The following is a 17,698-nucleotide window of genomic DNA, read 5'->3' as shown; positions in this document are numbered from 1 at the left end:
TGAAGTTGGATTTCTTGCACAACTAGGTTCCTCCTACTTAGTGCATCTACCACTTTATTGGTAACTCCATTATTGTGTTTTATTGAAAAGGTGTAGGCCCAAATTGATTCCACACATTTCATATGTTTGTGGCTTTGTTTTTCTTGGCTATTCAAGAAACTTAAATCTTGATTGTCTTTGAAAACAACAAATTCTTTTGGAAGGAGGTAGTGCCTCCATTTCTTCAATGACTAGACAAGGCATACAGTTCCATGTCATTAGAGGAGTATTTCATCTTGGCTTCATTTAGTTTCTTATTGAAAAAGGCTATTGGCCTCCCTTCCTAACTCAAGAGAACCTCTATAGCTAGGTTAGAAGCATCACATTCACTACTAATAATATTCTGAAAATTAGGGAACACTAGGATAGGTTTCTCCATTACCTTCTTATTTAGCATTTGGAAGGCCTCTTTGCATCCTTGTTCCATGGAAATTTATATTTTTTTCCCACCCTTGAAAGTCTCAAGGATAGGAGAACACAACTAACTAAGGCCCCCTAATGAACCTTCTATAAGGAAGAAAGTCCATGAAAGCTTCTTACTTTAGTCATGGTCCTAGGAGAATGCCAACTCAAGATGGCTTCCACCTTCTCAGGATACATTTTTATGTTACCTTCTGAGATTACAAATCCAAAATAAACAATTTATCCTTGCATAAAAACACACTCATCCAAGTTTATGAAAATCTTTTCTTCATCCAATCTTTTTAACACCAAGCTAAGATGTTCTAAATGGTCCTTCGTACTCTTACTAAAAATAAGGATGTCATCAAGGTACACTATGAATTTTTTTCCAATGAATGTCTTGATTACTTCATCATTTCACCCATGAATTTCCTTGGAGCATTTCACAAGCCCAAAGGCATCACCCTCCATTCACACAAACCCTCATTGGTTTTAAATGCAATCTTCCACTCATCACCATACCTAATCCTTATTTTGTGATAGCCACTTTTCAAGTCTATCTTGGAATAGTGCCTTGCTTCTACTAGTTGATCCATAGGTATTCTATCCTAGGCATAGGGAACCTATACTAAATAGTGATTTTATTTATTTCTCTAGAATCAATTCACAATCTCCTTGTGCTTTCCTTTTTAGGGGCTAAAAAGGGTAGGTACTGCAAAAGGATTGGGGCTTTTTGAAATCAAATCTTTATCTAAGAGTTATTGTATTTGTCTTACCATTTCATGATTATACTAATAGGTTAGTTTATATGCTTCCTTATTAGGAAATGTTGCTCTTGGGATCAAATCTATGTTATGGTTTATGTCTCTAATTAGGGGCAACTCACTTGGCAATTCTTTGGTGACAATGTCTTTATATTGGTTCAATAGGTCTACAACCTCTATAGGGTCTACATGTCTCAAGGGCTTGACTTCCTTCACAATATTCTTAGGTCTATCATCCTTTGGAAAAATTACAAGGGCATAGCATGTATTCTTTTCTTGATTCACAACTTTTATAAATTCTTTTCCATCTAAATACAAAACCTTAGGGTCCTTTTGTTCTTCTATAGAATTTGGTAAGGGTAAGAGAGTTACCTTTTCACCTTTTTGGTTGATGGTATATGTGTTCAACCTCCCATCATGGTATGGCTCCACATCATATTGCAATGATCTCCCTTGTAGAAAATGATAGGGATCCATTGGTACAATATCACATAGGACTTTGTCTTTGTACTTTCTAATCTAGAATTCCACCCAAGCTTTCTCCTATATGATAGTTTGTTGCTTCTTTGTGAGCCAAGAAAACTTTTAAGGGTTTGGATGTGGCACCTTTCTTAATTATAAATTATTTACTACCTCCTAAGATACCAAGTTTTCAGTAGACCCACTATCAATCAACATCTTGCAGACTTTGTCTCCACACTTGTAGGTGGTTCTGAAAAAATTCTTCTTTTAAGATTATTCACGAGTGCTTGGGGAATTCAATAGTGTTCTCCTCATCATAAGGGCTTCTCCCTTCTTAGGTGTTGCATAAGATCCTTGTGTTTCTTTTTCTTGACTATCCTCTTCCTTGACTAGGTTTTCTCTCCTATTAGTCTAATTATTTTCCTTTCTAGGACACTTAGATGCCAAGTTCCCTAGTTGGATACATCTCTAACACCTTGGAAGTCCTAATGATTTCCCTCCAAATATTCCTCTTGAGTCTCCTCTTCTTCCTCTATGGGATCCTCTAGAATTTCTCTCAGTAAAGGGATTGTCTTGATTGGTCTCTCCATAGTTTCTAGGAGTTTTTCGTCTACCACCACTTGATCCTCTTCCTCTATTTCCAAAATCTCTTTAGTTTATTCCTTTTTCTCCTTGGTCTTTCTTGCTCTTAAGATTCTCCTCCACTTTCAATTCAAATTGAATGCATTTCTAGACTATCTTAGGAAAACAAAAACTTATTTCATCTTGGATATTCATCCTCAACCCTTTCATATACCTAGTAAGTTTGACACACATTGGTTCTACCAACTTGGACTTCATAGTGAGTTTATGGAATTCCTCAATATAAATAGAGACATCTAGCTCCTTTTGCCTTAGGTTATGCCTCTTTATATGAAGTAGAATCTCATAGTCCTCAAGTACATAGGCTTCCTTTATCAAGGTCACCATCTTCTTCCATGTACTTATCTAATTTTTGTCCATCTTCACTCTCTCTACTCGATTGAAATTACACTAAGTTAAGGTTGATCCATCAACTTGAATTTGGATAAATTAAAATTCTAATGCTTTAGTATCTCCTCATAAAAAAAGAAATATTTGATTTCATCAATCCAATCCATCACTTCTTCTGGATCCATCTTCCCACTATAGACAAGAAGATAAAGTTTGGTGTCCATGGCCCTTCTCTTCATGGATTTCAAAGTCTTTAGGAACAACCTCTATTCTAAAAGAATCTCTTCTTATTCCTCTCGCTGTGGGATTTCCTCATCACTCCCCTCCTTCTCATTCTCAGAGTTACCACTAAAGCCTTTCTTGACTTGTTCTTTTAGTTTTTCCATTTCTCTCTTCATTTGCTTCCTTTATGCATCATGCTCCTTCACCAACCTTAGCTCAAAATTTGTCATTTTTTTAGGAAGTTTATTATAATATTCTTCTCCACCATTTGACATGGTTGCAAATTTTTCTTTCTCCAAAGATCTACTTAGTTGCTCTAATACCACTCAGAGTAGAGTACCAAAATTATATCAAAATGTGTTATATACGAGTGCACAAAACCACTCTCTACCAATATAACCTAGGATGCTACAATGGTTCCCAAAACTCACACTACTTAGACTAGATTAAATTCAAAGTCTAGAACACCTCACTAAGGCTTAACAAGACAAAAACTCAAGATAAAATGTTTTAGGGATGGAATATGGTTTTATTCATTACTAAGATAAAATTCCCAAATGTTTGAAACACAAACTATTTGAAGCATGAATGTTGATGATACTTCCATGGGGGAGTATTATAGAAACATGATTAGATAATTATCATGATGATATGTTACATTCATGATTGTGTTTGTCATTGATGTCAAAAGAGAAATTTTATGTCATATCTGATAAAAGAACAACATAAAGATCAAGTTAGTATTGATAGATAGTTGAGTAATTTCACTAAGCAAGGTTAAAGGGAGATACTACTAATTGTATAGTCTATGAATATAACCTCATAAGAACAAGATATTAAGTCTAGAAGAAGTTATGCAAGTTACAATGAAGAGTATTCTGAGATAGAGTTTACAAAGGCATGTTCTAGTAAACTTGTTATATCTCTTAGTAGAGTTGTTATTCTATGAAGCCAAAGTTAAAGATGTGAAGAAGAAATTCTAGAGATGATGGAGCTAAGCTCATTTGTCATAATATTGCATGTGTGGAAATTTATTCAAGTTACAAGGTAGAAGATTAGTTTTATTGCTAAGTATAATGTGTTCTTAATGAGGTCTTATAATAATTAATTGAGAAGGTGTAATAGCTAACTCAGGGAATTATTTTATGGATTTGGTATAAAGGAAGGGCATTTTCCTTTTTTATTTATGGATGGAAGAATTATTTCAAGAAGTATAGAGAGCTAAATTTGAAGGAGACTTCATTGTTGAGGTTTCATCATATGATTTGAAGCTTGATACTTGGATCTGAGGTTCATGACCTGGTCTACATGGTTAGATAGTGATTGGTCCACTTGATAGGATAGAGGAAAGACTATAAAGTAAACTACATAGAATTATTCTACAAGGAATAGCTGAGAGATCAATTGTATAGTGAATTTGGTGATCTTGCCCTAGAAGCTATTTGGATAGTGGGTCCTTCTATCTTCTATAACTCCTTACAAGGTCCAAATCTTCTAACAAGGATTCAAAGTCTCCTAACAAGGACTTATTTGTACTAAATGTTGTAATAGACTCCTAATAGGGTCCATCCTCTAAAAATGAATATTTATATTAGTACATCATCTTGTGGGCATCATTTCCACTAGGTTTTCCCCTCTAATCAAGGGTTTCCCTAGTTAACATATCTAGTGTAATTGTATATGTGCATCTTTGTATGGTTCTTGTTTACTTTGGCTGAATGGCTAAGATTATTTAAAGTGGATAAATGTTTTAATTATTGGATAATTGATTCACCCCCCCCTCTCACTTTTGTTGGTGGACTATTGTTTCTAACAATTGGTATCAGAGCTTTAGGTCCTTGAAGATAAAGTTTAATAACTTTGGGAGATCCATGGAAAACATATTCAAAAGGGATAGTATGAAGTTCAATGGAACAAATTATGACCATCAGAAAGAAAATATGTAGACACATCTGCTGTGTATGGGTCCAGGATATTGGATCTTTACAAAATTAGAAAAGAAAATCATTGTTGACAAAGATTTGGAAACTTGTACTGAGGAAGAAACAAAACTTTTCATGTACAACATGAGAGCCAGAGAAGCACTATTGTTTGCACTACTTGAAATTGAGTACAACTAGGGAAAATCACTAATTACTTCTCATATAATTTGGAAAGCTTTGGAAAATAGTTTGAAGAAGATGAATATTCTAAGAAATTGACGTTACAAAATTAGATTTTTGCATTTCAAGATTCTAAGATGATGGAAGATGAATCTATAAGAACATTTGTAGGTAGGATATCAAAAATTACTACAACTATTAGAGCTCAAGGAGGAACCAAGAAAGATGATGAGGTGATATCGAATATATTAAAGAGTTTAACACTACCATTTAAGCCAATAGTTCAAATGATATAGTTGTTGATCTCTTGTATCAAAGATTTCACAAAGGAAACAATTACTTGGGAGACTGGAAGTAGTTGAGAATGAGCTTAGACAGTCTAAAGAATTGAACAAAACTGAAATAGCTTTTAGTGCCCTAAATATTCAACCTAGTTTATTGAGGAACACAAGTGCTAGAGGAGACTTTTCTAGCAGCAATAGATCTTATGGGGACAAAAGATAAAAGGAGTAGACCTTTTGGTAAGAAGAGAAAAGGATGGTAAGAAACATTGGAAGATTGGCAAGATTGGTGGAAGTTTGGAGAATTTGGTTTGATGATGATATGCTACATTCATGACTGAGTTTGTCATTGGACATAACATGTTTGATGTCTTCTATAGTATCTGACAAAAGAACAACATAAAGATTAAGTTGGTATGGATATCTGTTGAGCATGATAACAACCCGAGGGTATGGGAGATACTTTGGAGTATTTGGGATATGTAGTTAATATCAGAAGTAGAAAGAACAAGTCTAGAAGAAGTTATGTAAGTTTTAATGATGTCTATTTTGAGATAGAGTTTATAGAGGTATGTTCTAGTAAACATATTATATCTATTAGCAAAGTTGATATCTTGATGATCAAGGTTGAGGAAATGAAGAAGACATGTTGAGGATGGTGTGGCTAAGCTCATTTATCATAATATTGTGTGTATGGAAAGTTATTCAAGTTGCAAGGCGAAAGATTTGTGTTATCCCTAAGTGTATTAACAATTGACTCAGAAATTATATTGTGGACTTGGTATAAAAAATGACATTTTCCCTTATCATGGTATGGATATATGTAAATGTGAATGTTTAAAAAGTAGCAGAGAGTACAAAATGTGAAGTTGAACAGAGGAGTGTGGAAGTGAAGGAAACTTCATTGCTAAGGTGTTGCCAAGTGATCTGAGGTTTGGTATTTTGATCTAAGATTCATGACCTAGTCTACAAGCTATAATAGTGATTGGTTTAGTTGGTGGGAAAAAAGAAAGTAAAAATCAAAGAAGAAGATATGAGTAAATTACTTGTTTGAGCAGTGAGCTCTTCTTGTAGTTGAAATTGCATGTTTGGGCAGTGGGCTCTTCTTGCATACACTATACCACAACTCCTAATAGGGTTGGAATCTCCTGATAGGGACTCATTGTACTAAATTTTTTAATAGACTCCTAATATGGTCTATCCTCTAATAAGGAAGATTTATAATGGTACATCATCTCGTGGGCATTATTCCTATCAGGGTTTTCCCTCTAATCAAGGGTTTCCCTATCCAAAAAATCTAGTGTAATTTTCTATGTATATCTTTCTATAGTTGATATTTACTTTGGTTGAATGGTCAAGTTTTTTTAATGAAGATAAGTGGTTTGATTATTTGATAAGTTATTCACCCCTCCCCCCTTCCCCTTCCTCCACCCACCCCCCCCCCCCCCCCCCCCCCTCCCCCCCCCCCTCAACTATCATGGTGGACTTTTGTTTCTAACAACTAGTATCACAACATCAAGTCCTTAAAGAAAAAATTTAATAGATTTGGGAGATCCATGGTGAACATGTTCAAGAAAGATAGTTTGAAGTTTGATGGAACAAACTATGAGAGCTGAAAGGAAAAGATAAAGACACATTTTTTGTGTATGGGTCTGAGATATTGGATCTTGACAAAATCATAAAAGAAAATCATTGAAGAAAAAGATTTGGAAACTTGCACTAAGGTATAAAGAGATCTTTTCATGTGTGACATGAGAGCTAGAGAAGCACTATTGACTACAATTCCTAGAATTGAGTACAATCAGGTAAAATCACTTGTTGCTTCAGATTTTATTTGGAATGATTTGTAAAATAGTTTTGAAGGTGATGCACATTCTAAGAAGTTGAGGCTACAAAGTTGGATTTGTGAATTCGAAGATGCTAAGATGATGTAGAGTGGCATGCAAAAGGTGATGGATTCCCACAAAACTGATTCAAACTCCCAAGGTTCCTATTAGGTTCTAAGACACCTTAAAGGGAAAATACCACAAATATGGAATAGACCCTCAACTATCTCTTTGAACCCCACACAATGTTTCAACAGACTCAAAATGACATGTATAAATAGGTTTTACAATCCCAAAACCAAGTTCATGCACAAACCCAAGTTACCCCTCTTGACTAGGCTACTCTCTTCTTCGGATCAGCAGACCCTGTTTTCTTGACTTTTCTTCCAAAATTTACAAAACACCAAGAAAAAAAATATGATTTTTAGATACCCTTTTCAGATTTTTATAACATATTAAAAAATCAGATATCACTATTTTGGAAAGATTGTACGGAATAGGACAGTTTTGTCTCAAAATTAGGCCTTTTAAGCCACTTTTACAAAGCAAGTACCCTTCAAACTTGTCCCCTGACTCTCAAACTTTCTACAGTATGGTATTTTGATGTCAAACTAAGGATTCCTCAATCTTTCTTCCAAGTTGACCTTTCTAGGCACGATTTCCAACAAACCCTCTCATTAAATGGCATAAAACAAGGGCTTTACGGTTCTCCCACTTCCAATCACTTTTAGAATCTGTTCAAATATGGAACACCATATTTATGGCATGCCCTAACTCCAGCAAACGTAAAAACCCTACCTCCTTAAGGTAGATTCTCTGCTGCTATACTTGTCCCTTTGGATTTTCCTCTTTTTTTCACACCTTAATTGCTTTGGTGGCCACCAATCACTGGTTAAATGCTCAATACAAGGTTAGTAATCATAATAAATGTTAAATGGATGGTATTCCATGAAGAAACAGTAAACATTTCATGGAAATACCATGATTAATCAAAGAAAACTGTCAAAAATGCCTAAAATATAACTGTTACAGCCAACAGTACAGAATTTTGATGACCAAATCTTCAAATCTGAGTGCAAAACCTTGTGAATCACCTCAATACATATCTAAAATGATATTACCATTCATTCCAATATCAAAAAATGCTTACAAAACAAAGGATTCTTCAAATTGCTCTTGAAATGAAGCACTTTTATTGCAAATTCTATAACAGTCCGTACTATCTTAAGGTACAGGCCGTACCAACACATATATATATGTTCAAGAGATAGTTCTCAACCTCCTTAACTAACTCCAATTCGTTTCACTACCTATCCCTTTATAAAATTCAAATTATAAGGTTTCCCTCCAAAATGGCTCTTATGCAAAATTTGAATTTTTTAAAGCATGAAACTATGTCTAAAGGGACTTATTGACTATTTTAACATATGCAACGACTTGGGGTTGTTATGACATACTACTAGACCCTAACTAATGACTTCTCTACCTTAAACAACCACTAGATCCCATTCCAAGGATCAATTACAACTCTTCAACATTGGAATCAGCCCATACATCATACAAAACTATAACCTTTTGTTCTTTCAAAAACCATGATGGGTTGTAAAATAGACCAAATGATATCATGAGATGCTCCAAGACCTCTATATGTCCTTGAATCTCCAATGTGCCCCAGATGAGTATGGGATGCTCCTGCATCAAATTCACCACCTTGAAAGTTGTTCTTGTCCCAAGAACATTGTTTCACAGGGATGGTTTCCTTCACTCCATATTGCTGCTTATGCTGCTTAGGAATGAAATTTCCTAGTGTAAAATGCCCTCTCTTCTTATTACCTACATGCAAAAATTTCAAACATTTATTAGAAATCTTAATTCCTGCCCTTGGAGCAGTCACCATTATTGTTTCAACTATGTCTCTGTTTGCTTGGACAATGTTTATTCCAGTCCCCTTGAGACAGTACTCTTGTTGTCTTACCACATGCTGTTGTACCCTCTTTTCATGGTACCTTTCATGTCCTCTGATAGGACAGTAGACTTCACCAATCCATAGTCCTTCACCACCTTGAAATTCTGCCTTCATCTTTATCATAGAATTCAGTATGTTCTATCCTTTGTCTATCATCAGTTGCTACTGTCTCATCTTCATTCTAACCTCTGCCTGACCAGTATCAAGTTCTCTGATGCTTCCTATAAGAAGAGACTCATGTCCTTTGCAAGGTAATGGTGTCAAATCAATCCTCTTCCCATTACTCCATAGGGTATAAATATTGGTGTAGCAGTCATGTGTAACTCTCCTAGATACTTGCCAAGTTCTACCTAGGATGACATGTGCACAGTTCATATTTACAACATCACATAGTACTTGATCAGTGTACTCACCAATTGAAAAGCTTATCATGGCCTAATGATGCACTATGAAATTTTGATTGTCTTCCACCCATGTAGCATAGTATGGCTTAGGATGGTGTTGAATAGGTAACTTCAATGCATTGACAACATCCCATGAAATTAAATTGCTGCAAGTACCTGAATCTATGACCAATTTATAAACTTTACCTTGTATCAAACAATTAGTCCTGAAAAATACTTACTTGTGGTGTCCATTCCTTGCCTCTCCTAATCGTTAAGGATTCTCCTGTCTCAGGGTCTGCCTTACCAGTTTTCCTTACTTCCTCTTCTTCTTTATTTTCCTCCTGAATTAGGTGTATCCTCCTCTCCTTTCCCTTTTCAGGGCATTGGAAGGATTGATGCCCCACTCCTCCACATGTGAAGCATGTACCTGTGAACACACCACTTCCTCTTCCTTGCCCACTCCTACTACCTCTCTGATTTTGTCCTCCTCTTGAATCAGAACTTGGACCTTTGTCCTTCTCCTCCCAAACCTAAGTTGGCCTTCCTCCTCTTCCTCTCATAGAAGATCCTCCCCTTGTGCTGTTGTGTCTTTCATTTTTCCTCTTTAACTTTTCCTCTATCCTCAAAGCCATCTGGTAACACTCTTTCACACTCCTAGGATTAGCAGCAACAAAATCATCTTGAATGGAAAATTTCAAACCTCCTAAGTACCTTGCAACTTTAACAACTTCCTCTTCTTCCAAACCTGATCTCATGCTAAGCTTGTAGAACTCATCCGTGTATGCCTTCACATCTAGGTCCTTTTGTTTCAAGCCCTGCATCTTCTTATGCATTTGAACCTCAAAATATTTAGGAAGGAAATTATTCTTCATTTTTGAAACCATTCTATCCCAGGAAGCAATTTTAGACTTACCTCTTTTTCTCCTTTCAGCCTCCTCATGATCCCACCATAGGAGTGCATGTCCTTTTAATTTGCTCTTTGCCAACTTGACCCTTTGTCCCTTAGGTACATCTTCACTTTCAAAGTAAGCATCCATAGATGCAATCCAGTCTAGGAGTTCCTCCTCCTTCAGACGTCCATCATACATTGGAATGTCCTTCCTTACCTTATGGTTATCCCCTTTCATAGCCTTCAAGATCCTGAGTGTCCTCTGCTCTTCAGGATCAACCTGTTCTTCTTGCTCTTCCTCATTGTTCTCTTCTTCTTCTTCTTCAGTATCTTCATCATCATTTTTTGCCCTTCTCTGATTGGATTCTATTGCCTCTAGCCTTGCCAATAGTGCATTATAGGAGTCTTGCAACTTAGCATTCTTCTCCTTCAACTCTTGAACTTCCTTTACCAAACCTGCATTCCTGGGAGCCATTATGTCAAACAAATCAAATCAAACACAATATACTTCTTTACTCTTCTCTATTCCAAACCTTTTCCTCACCAAGAATTCTTTTGACACCTCAAGTAGACCTTTCAACTTTGGAACACACAAGGAGGAATTAAACACTCCAAGGTTTCAACAATGGAACCAGCATACAAAAGACACCAAAAGACTTCAAAGATGATGAAAAATTCAACTTCCAATTCCCAATGAGATCTTGTTGATGCTCTGATACCACTTGATGCAGAGTGGCATGCAAAAGGTGATGGATTCCCACAAAACTGATTCAAACTCCCAAGGTTCCTATTAGGTTCTAAGACACCTTAAAGGGAAAATACCACAAATATGGAATAGACCCTCAACTATCTCTTTGAACCCCACACAGTGTTTCAATAGACTCAAAATGACATGTATAAATAGGTTTTACAATCCCAAAACCAAGTTCATGCACAAACTCAAGTTACCCCTCTTGACTAGGCTACTCTCTTCTTCGGATCAGCAGACCCTGTTTTCTTGACTTTTCTTCCAAACTTTACAAAACACCAAGCAAAAAAATATGATTTTTAGATACCCTTTTCAGAGTTTTATAACATATTAAAAAATCAGATATCACTATTTTGGAAAGATTGTACGGAATAGGACAGTTTTGTCTCAAAATTAGGCCTTTTAAGCCACTTTTACAAAGCAAGTACCCTTCAAACTTGTCCCCTGACTCTCAAACTTTCTACAGTAGGGTATTTTGATGTCAAACTAAGGATTCCTCAATCTTTCTTCCAAGTTGACCTTTCTAGGCATAATTTCCAACAAACCCTCTCATTAAATGGCATAAAACAAGGGCTTTACAGTTCTCCCACTTCCAATCACTTCTAGAATCTATTCAAAGATGGAACACCATATTTATGGCATGCCCTAACTCCAGCAAACATAAAAACCCTACCTCCTTAAGGTAGATTCTCTGCTGCTATACTTGTCCCTTTGGATTTTTCTCTTTTTTTCACACCTTAATTGCTTTGGTGGCCACCAATCACTGGTTAAATGCTCAATACAAGGTTAGTAATCATAATACATGTTAAATGGATGGTATTCCATGAAGAAATAGTAAACATTTCATGGAAATACCATGATTAATCAAAGAAAATTGTCAAAAATGCCTAAAATATAACTGTTACAGCCAACAGTACGGAATTTTGATGACCAAATCTTCAAATCTGAGTGCAAAACCTTGTGAATCACCTCAATACATATCTAAAATGATATTACCATTCATTCCAATATCAAAAAATGCTTACAAAACAAAGGATTCTTCAAATTGCTCTTGAAATGAAGCACTTTTATTGCAAATTCTATAACAGTCCGTACTATCTTAAGGTACAGGCCGTACCAACACATATATATATGTTCAAGAGATAGTTCTCAACCTCCTTAACTAACTCCAATTCGTTTCACTACCTATCCCTTTATAAAATTCAAATTATAAGGTTTCCCTCCAAAATGGCTCTTATGCAAAATTTGAATTTTTTAAAGCATGAAACTATGTCTAAAGGGACTTATTGACTATTTTAACGTATGCAACGACTTGGGGTTGTTATGACATACTACTAGACCCTAACTAATGACTTCTCTACCTTAAACAACCACTAGATCCCATTCCAAGGATCAATTACAACTCTTAAACATTGGAATCAGCCCATACATCATACAAAACTATAACCTTTTGTTCTTTCAAAAACCATGATGGGTTGTAAAATAGACCAATTGATATCATGAGATGCTCCAAGACCTCTATATGTCCTTGAATCTCCAATGTGCCCCGGATGAGTATGGGATGCTCCTGCATCATAAGATGATGGAAGATGAATCTATAAGAACATATATAGGTAGGATATCAAAAAATACTATAGGTATTAAAGCTCACAGAGTAAAAAAAGAAGATGATGAAGTTATATGGAAGATATTAAAGACTCTAACACTACCATTCCAGTTGGTAGTTTAGATGATACAATTTTTGATATCTTTTACCAAGGGTTTCACAAATGAGACATTGCTTAGAAGACTTGAAGTAGTTGAGAATGAACTTAGCTAGTCTAGATAATTAACTAGAATAGAGATAGCCTTTAGTGCCTTGAATATTTGACCTAACCTATCAAGGAGCACAAGTGCTAGAGGTGATTTTGCAAGAAACAACAGATTTGAAGAAGATAGAAAGATTGATGAAGCAATAGACCTTTTAGTAAAAAGAGGAAAGGGAGCTAAGAATATCTTTAAGTATTGGATTTGTGATGAATATGGTCATTATGCATCTAAGTGCTCTAAAAGGGAGAAAAAGTATAAGGAAATTCACAAGCCTAGAAAAGATAGAGATTGTTTGTATGCAAATGAAGATAATGATTTTAATGATCAAGCATTAAGTGCTAGTGATGATGAAATTGGATTTGATGCAATTAAAGAGGAAATTCTAGAGAAGGTAGCTTTGGTATAATAGGTTGGGAAGAAATCTAATTAGATAATTGATAGTGGTTGTTCCCATCATGTGACTAGTGATATGAACAAGTTTGTTGATTTTAAAAGTGAGGATGGAGGAATTATCAGAGTGGGAAACAATGTAACATGACAAGTGAAAGGTATTGGATCTATAACTTTGGATGGTAAAACTAATACTGAGGATGTATACTTTGTTGATGGTTTAAAGCACAATCTTTTGAGTGTTGAACAACTAGTAGACAGAGGTTATCAATTGCAATTCATAGAAAAGACATGCATGATTAGAGATAAAGATGGAAAGGTAATTGGAATAGGAACCAAATCTAGAAGTAATATATTTTAGTTGAATCCTACTAAAATGACATTTTGGTTACAAAGATAGATAATAGTTGGTTATAGAATAAGAGATTATGTCATATAAAATTTAATAGTATTGTGAGGAATAGTAAAATGTTTTTTGTTAGAGATTTACCAAAGATTGTAAAACCTACTAACACAATTTGCAAGGAGTTTGTTTTGACAAACCATAATAGAACTTCTTTTCCCAGCAATAATTTTACCACCTCAAAAAAGTTGGAGATTGTACACAGAGATCTCAACGGTCCTACAAAGACTAGAGGATTCTATGGTGAAAGGTATTTTATGATTCTTGTTGATGATTTTTCTAGAATGATGTGGGTTGCATTTCTTAAAGAGAAATCTGAGTCATTTGACAAGTTCAAGATATTCAAGAGTAGAGTTGAGAATAAATCTAGTGTAAAGATTAAATGTTTAAGATTAGATAGAGGAAGAGAATTTACTTCAAATGAGTTTAACATGTTTTATGAGGAAAATGGAATTAAGAGATAGCTATCAGCTCTAAGAACCCTTAAATAGAATGACATTGTAGAGAGAAGAAATAAGTGTATAGAAAAAGCAGTTAGAGCTATGTTAGTAGAAAATGATGTATCTAAGACATTTTGGAGAGAAGTGGTGAATACAATAGTCTATGCTATGAACATACTTCAAGTTAGGAAGGATACAAACAAGACACCATATGACCTATGGTTTGGTCACTCACCTATAGTTAAGTACTTTAGAATATTTGAAAGTAAGTGTTAAATTAACATAGATGATTACATTGGTAAGTTTGATCCTAGAAGTGATGCAAGTACGTTTCTTGGTTATTCATTGAAAAACAATACTTATAGATGTTATAATTAGAGAACTAAGACTATTATGGAAAGTGCTAATGTGAGAATTGATGAGAAATTCATAATACAAGATAGAATGGTTGATTACAATTTAGATGATGATGTTATTGTGACTAAGCCAAGGAATGATGAGGTATTTCTTGAGACTAGCAATGATTTGTAGAATGAAGGAGAGAAAAGGTAGGGACCAAGCTTGGAAACTTTAGTAGAGCCAAGAGTTGAGATAAAAACTCCTACTTTAGGAAAGAATATGGTAAAGAATCACCCATCTGAACAAATCATCAAAAGAAAAGACAAAGGTGTACTAACAAGAAGTAGAGTTAATGAAGAACTATGCTTCATATCTCAAGTTTAACTAAAGAATGTAGATGATTACTAGAAACAAGCTATGAAAGAGGAATTAGATCAAATAGTAGAGAATGAGACATGAGAATTGGTCCTAAGTCTAGTAGATAATAATGTGATAGGAACTAAATGGATATTTAGGAACAAGATGAATGAGCAAGGAGAAGTTGTAAGAAACAAAGCAAGATTGGTATGTAAAGGTTACTCACAACAAGAAGGAATAGATTGTGGGAGAGTTATGCTCTAGTGGCTAGAATAAAATCCATAAGATTATTCTTAGCCTATGCACCATTGAAGAAATTCAAAGTATATTAGATGGATGTCAAATCAACATTTTTGAATGGAGAACTTGAAGAAGAGGTATATATTGAGTATTCTAAAGGATGTCCATTGACAAATGACAAGGACATAGTTTATAAACTAAGGAAAGGATCGTATGGATTGAACAAAGCACCCAAAACCTAGTATGCAAGGTTGGACAAGCATATAAAAAAGCTCAAATATACCAAAGGTATGACAAATAGTAATCTGTATTGGAAAGAAAATGATGATGGTTTGATGATTTTGGTGATATTTGTTGATGATATCATATTTGGAGGAAATAATGAAGAAAGTAAGAAGTTTGTAGAAGAAATGGAGAAATAATTTTACATGAGTATGATAGGAGAGATGATATATTTCTTAGGATTGTAGTGAGTATAGAATAAAGAAGGAATCTTTATTTCTCAGACTAAGTACTTGAAGGATTTACTAAAAATGTTTGGTTTGGAAACATGTAAACCTATTGGAACACCTATGGTAACTGGACACAAGTTATTTACAAAGGATGAGACACCTACTATTGAGTAGAAGAAGTACAGATCTATGATAAGAGGTTTGTAATATTTGACTCACACAAGGTTGGATATAGAAAATGTAGTTGGAATTGTTGCAAGATTCTAAGCTAATCCTAGAGAAGCACATTATGTAGTAGTGAACTGGATATTTAGATATCTAAAATTAATTTCAAAATTTGGATTATAATATGACAGATCTAATTCTTTTACTATAAGTGTTTATACTGATGTAGATTGGGTAGGTAGTATGGATGATAGAAAGAGCACTAGTGGAGAAGATTTATTTCTTGGAGGAAGATTAGTGTTGGTGTAAATAAATATTTACTATTTATACTTACTTAAGTTTACTTAGGTTAATGCAAGTTTTAATATTTATTTATTAATCACCTAGGACTATGTGCACTCTTATGAGTTGTCATGTTGACAACATAGGAGTTTGCACCTCTTTTATGCACATGGTGTCTACAACATCTCCATTTGAGACACACCTTGTCATTCTTATCCTCTCATCTAGAATGATGGATAAGATGTGTGCTTAGTTGTCATGCTGTTAGTGAATAGATTTTCTTTTGAAGAAATACATGCAAATTTGACCCTGAATGTCCAAGTGAGAGGACAAACTAACACCAACAGTTGGATAGGTTATCACGGGGTTGATAACCTTCCTCTAAATTTTACCGAGTACAACTCCCCGTATGAAATATTTAATGAATCAAATGTGAATGCTTTTACCAGAAAGCATAAAAGGATATCAAACATCTACCCATAAATATAGTGTAGATGTGTAAACTTATATTACTGCATGAAAAGAAAGCAAAGAATAGTAGGTGCCACAAAGTTCATTTGCTGAACACTGCATTGTGTAATGAGGATGGAACTATTTCATTCATTTCCCTGAGAGGATTAAAATCAAAGCCATGCAGGATATTTTGAAATGTCAACGTAATAAAGGAACAATGCTAACAGACTATAATTCCAGAGAAAACTTGAAATGACTCAAAGTCCAAATTTAGTGGAAGGGAAAATGCATTATCATCAAAGTTTAATATGTTTAACCTTCAACCTCCCTTCCCTAACTGTAAAAGATTACAAAGCCTCTTTCACACATTACAATCTGATCATTATTCGAAGAAAATAGAAACTTTCCCTACAATATTACATTAAACACCAATATTTAATCTTCATTTCAAACACAAAGTTCTGAAAAGAAAGAAAGTCTCTCCTGCTCTGCCTCTCCGTATCTCCCAAGGAAATAAAAAATGATTTTGCAAGATCCCCTCCCTGCCTAAAGCCCAAAGTCTACAACCTAGAAGAAACCAGAAAAAAGAATTGGAACCCTGAATATATCTTACCTTCTCAATTAAATAGAATTCTGCATGAATCCTCCTTTCAGTTCCTATAACTGGTTCTTGCCAACTATTTCTTTACACATTCCCAAGAAGTTTCTCATTTTCCCTCATCAACTTACTTTCATAAATGTTATTAAAGTTTATTCTCATTAATAATAATCCTTTTCAAAATTATTTCGATGACCTTTCAGTTTTACAATATTTCCCTATGTAAGAGTCTCCAAAGATTATTAACCAAAGTTCTAACATCTTCATGTGACTGTATCTGATTTGGACAAGTGTACATAACTAATTGATAGGCATCAATTAATGATTTTTCATCTTTGGATTACATTTCCTTGGATAATATTCAATTTTATATCTTTGCAAATTCATGGCCCCTATGACATACTCATGCTAACAGGTGGCACTTGCTGGTGATGATGTTCTATCATGGTTTTATAACTTCCATTGACAATGTCCCACTCAATCAGTCATAACTCATTAACCAGGAATGAGATTGAAAAAATCTTCAGTCAGATCAGGTGCTTCTTAGAAACATATCTGAAATTGAGCCAAATCCAATGGTTTGATTGGAAGTTATGGCCCCCCCACTGAGACCGAATCTGGTTGTTTGCATTCTATAATTGTTAATTTCTGATCTGATAGAGGTGTAAAAAAAAACCTATAAATTTTGATATATACTAAATCTCATAAAAA

Source organism: Cupressus sempervirens, chromosome 8 (genome assembly GCF_028749045.1).
Source record: "Cupressus sempervirens isolate cs-2001-9-10 chromosome 8, ASM2874904v1, whole genome shotgun sequence".
NCBI classification, from domain to species: Eukaryota; Viridiplantae; Streptophyta; class Pinopsida; order Cupressales; family Cupressaceae; genus Cupressus; species Cupressus sempervirens.
The sequence above is the reverse complement of the archived record's forward strand: the minus strand, read 5'-3'. Positions refer to the sequence as shown.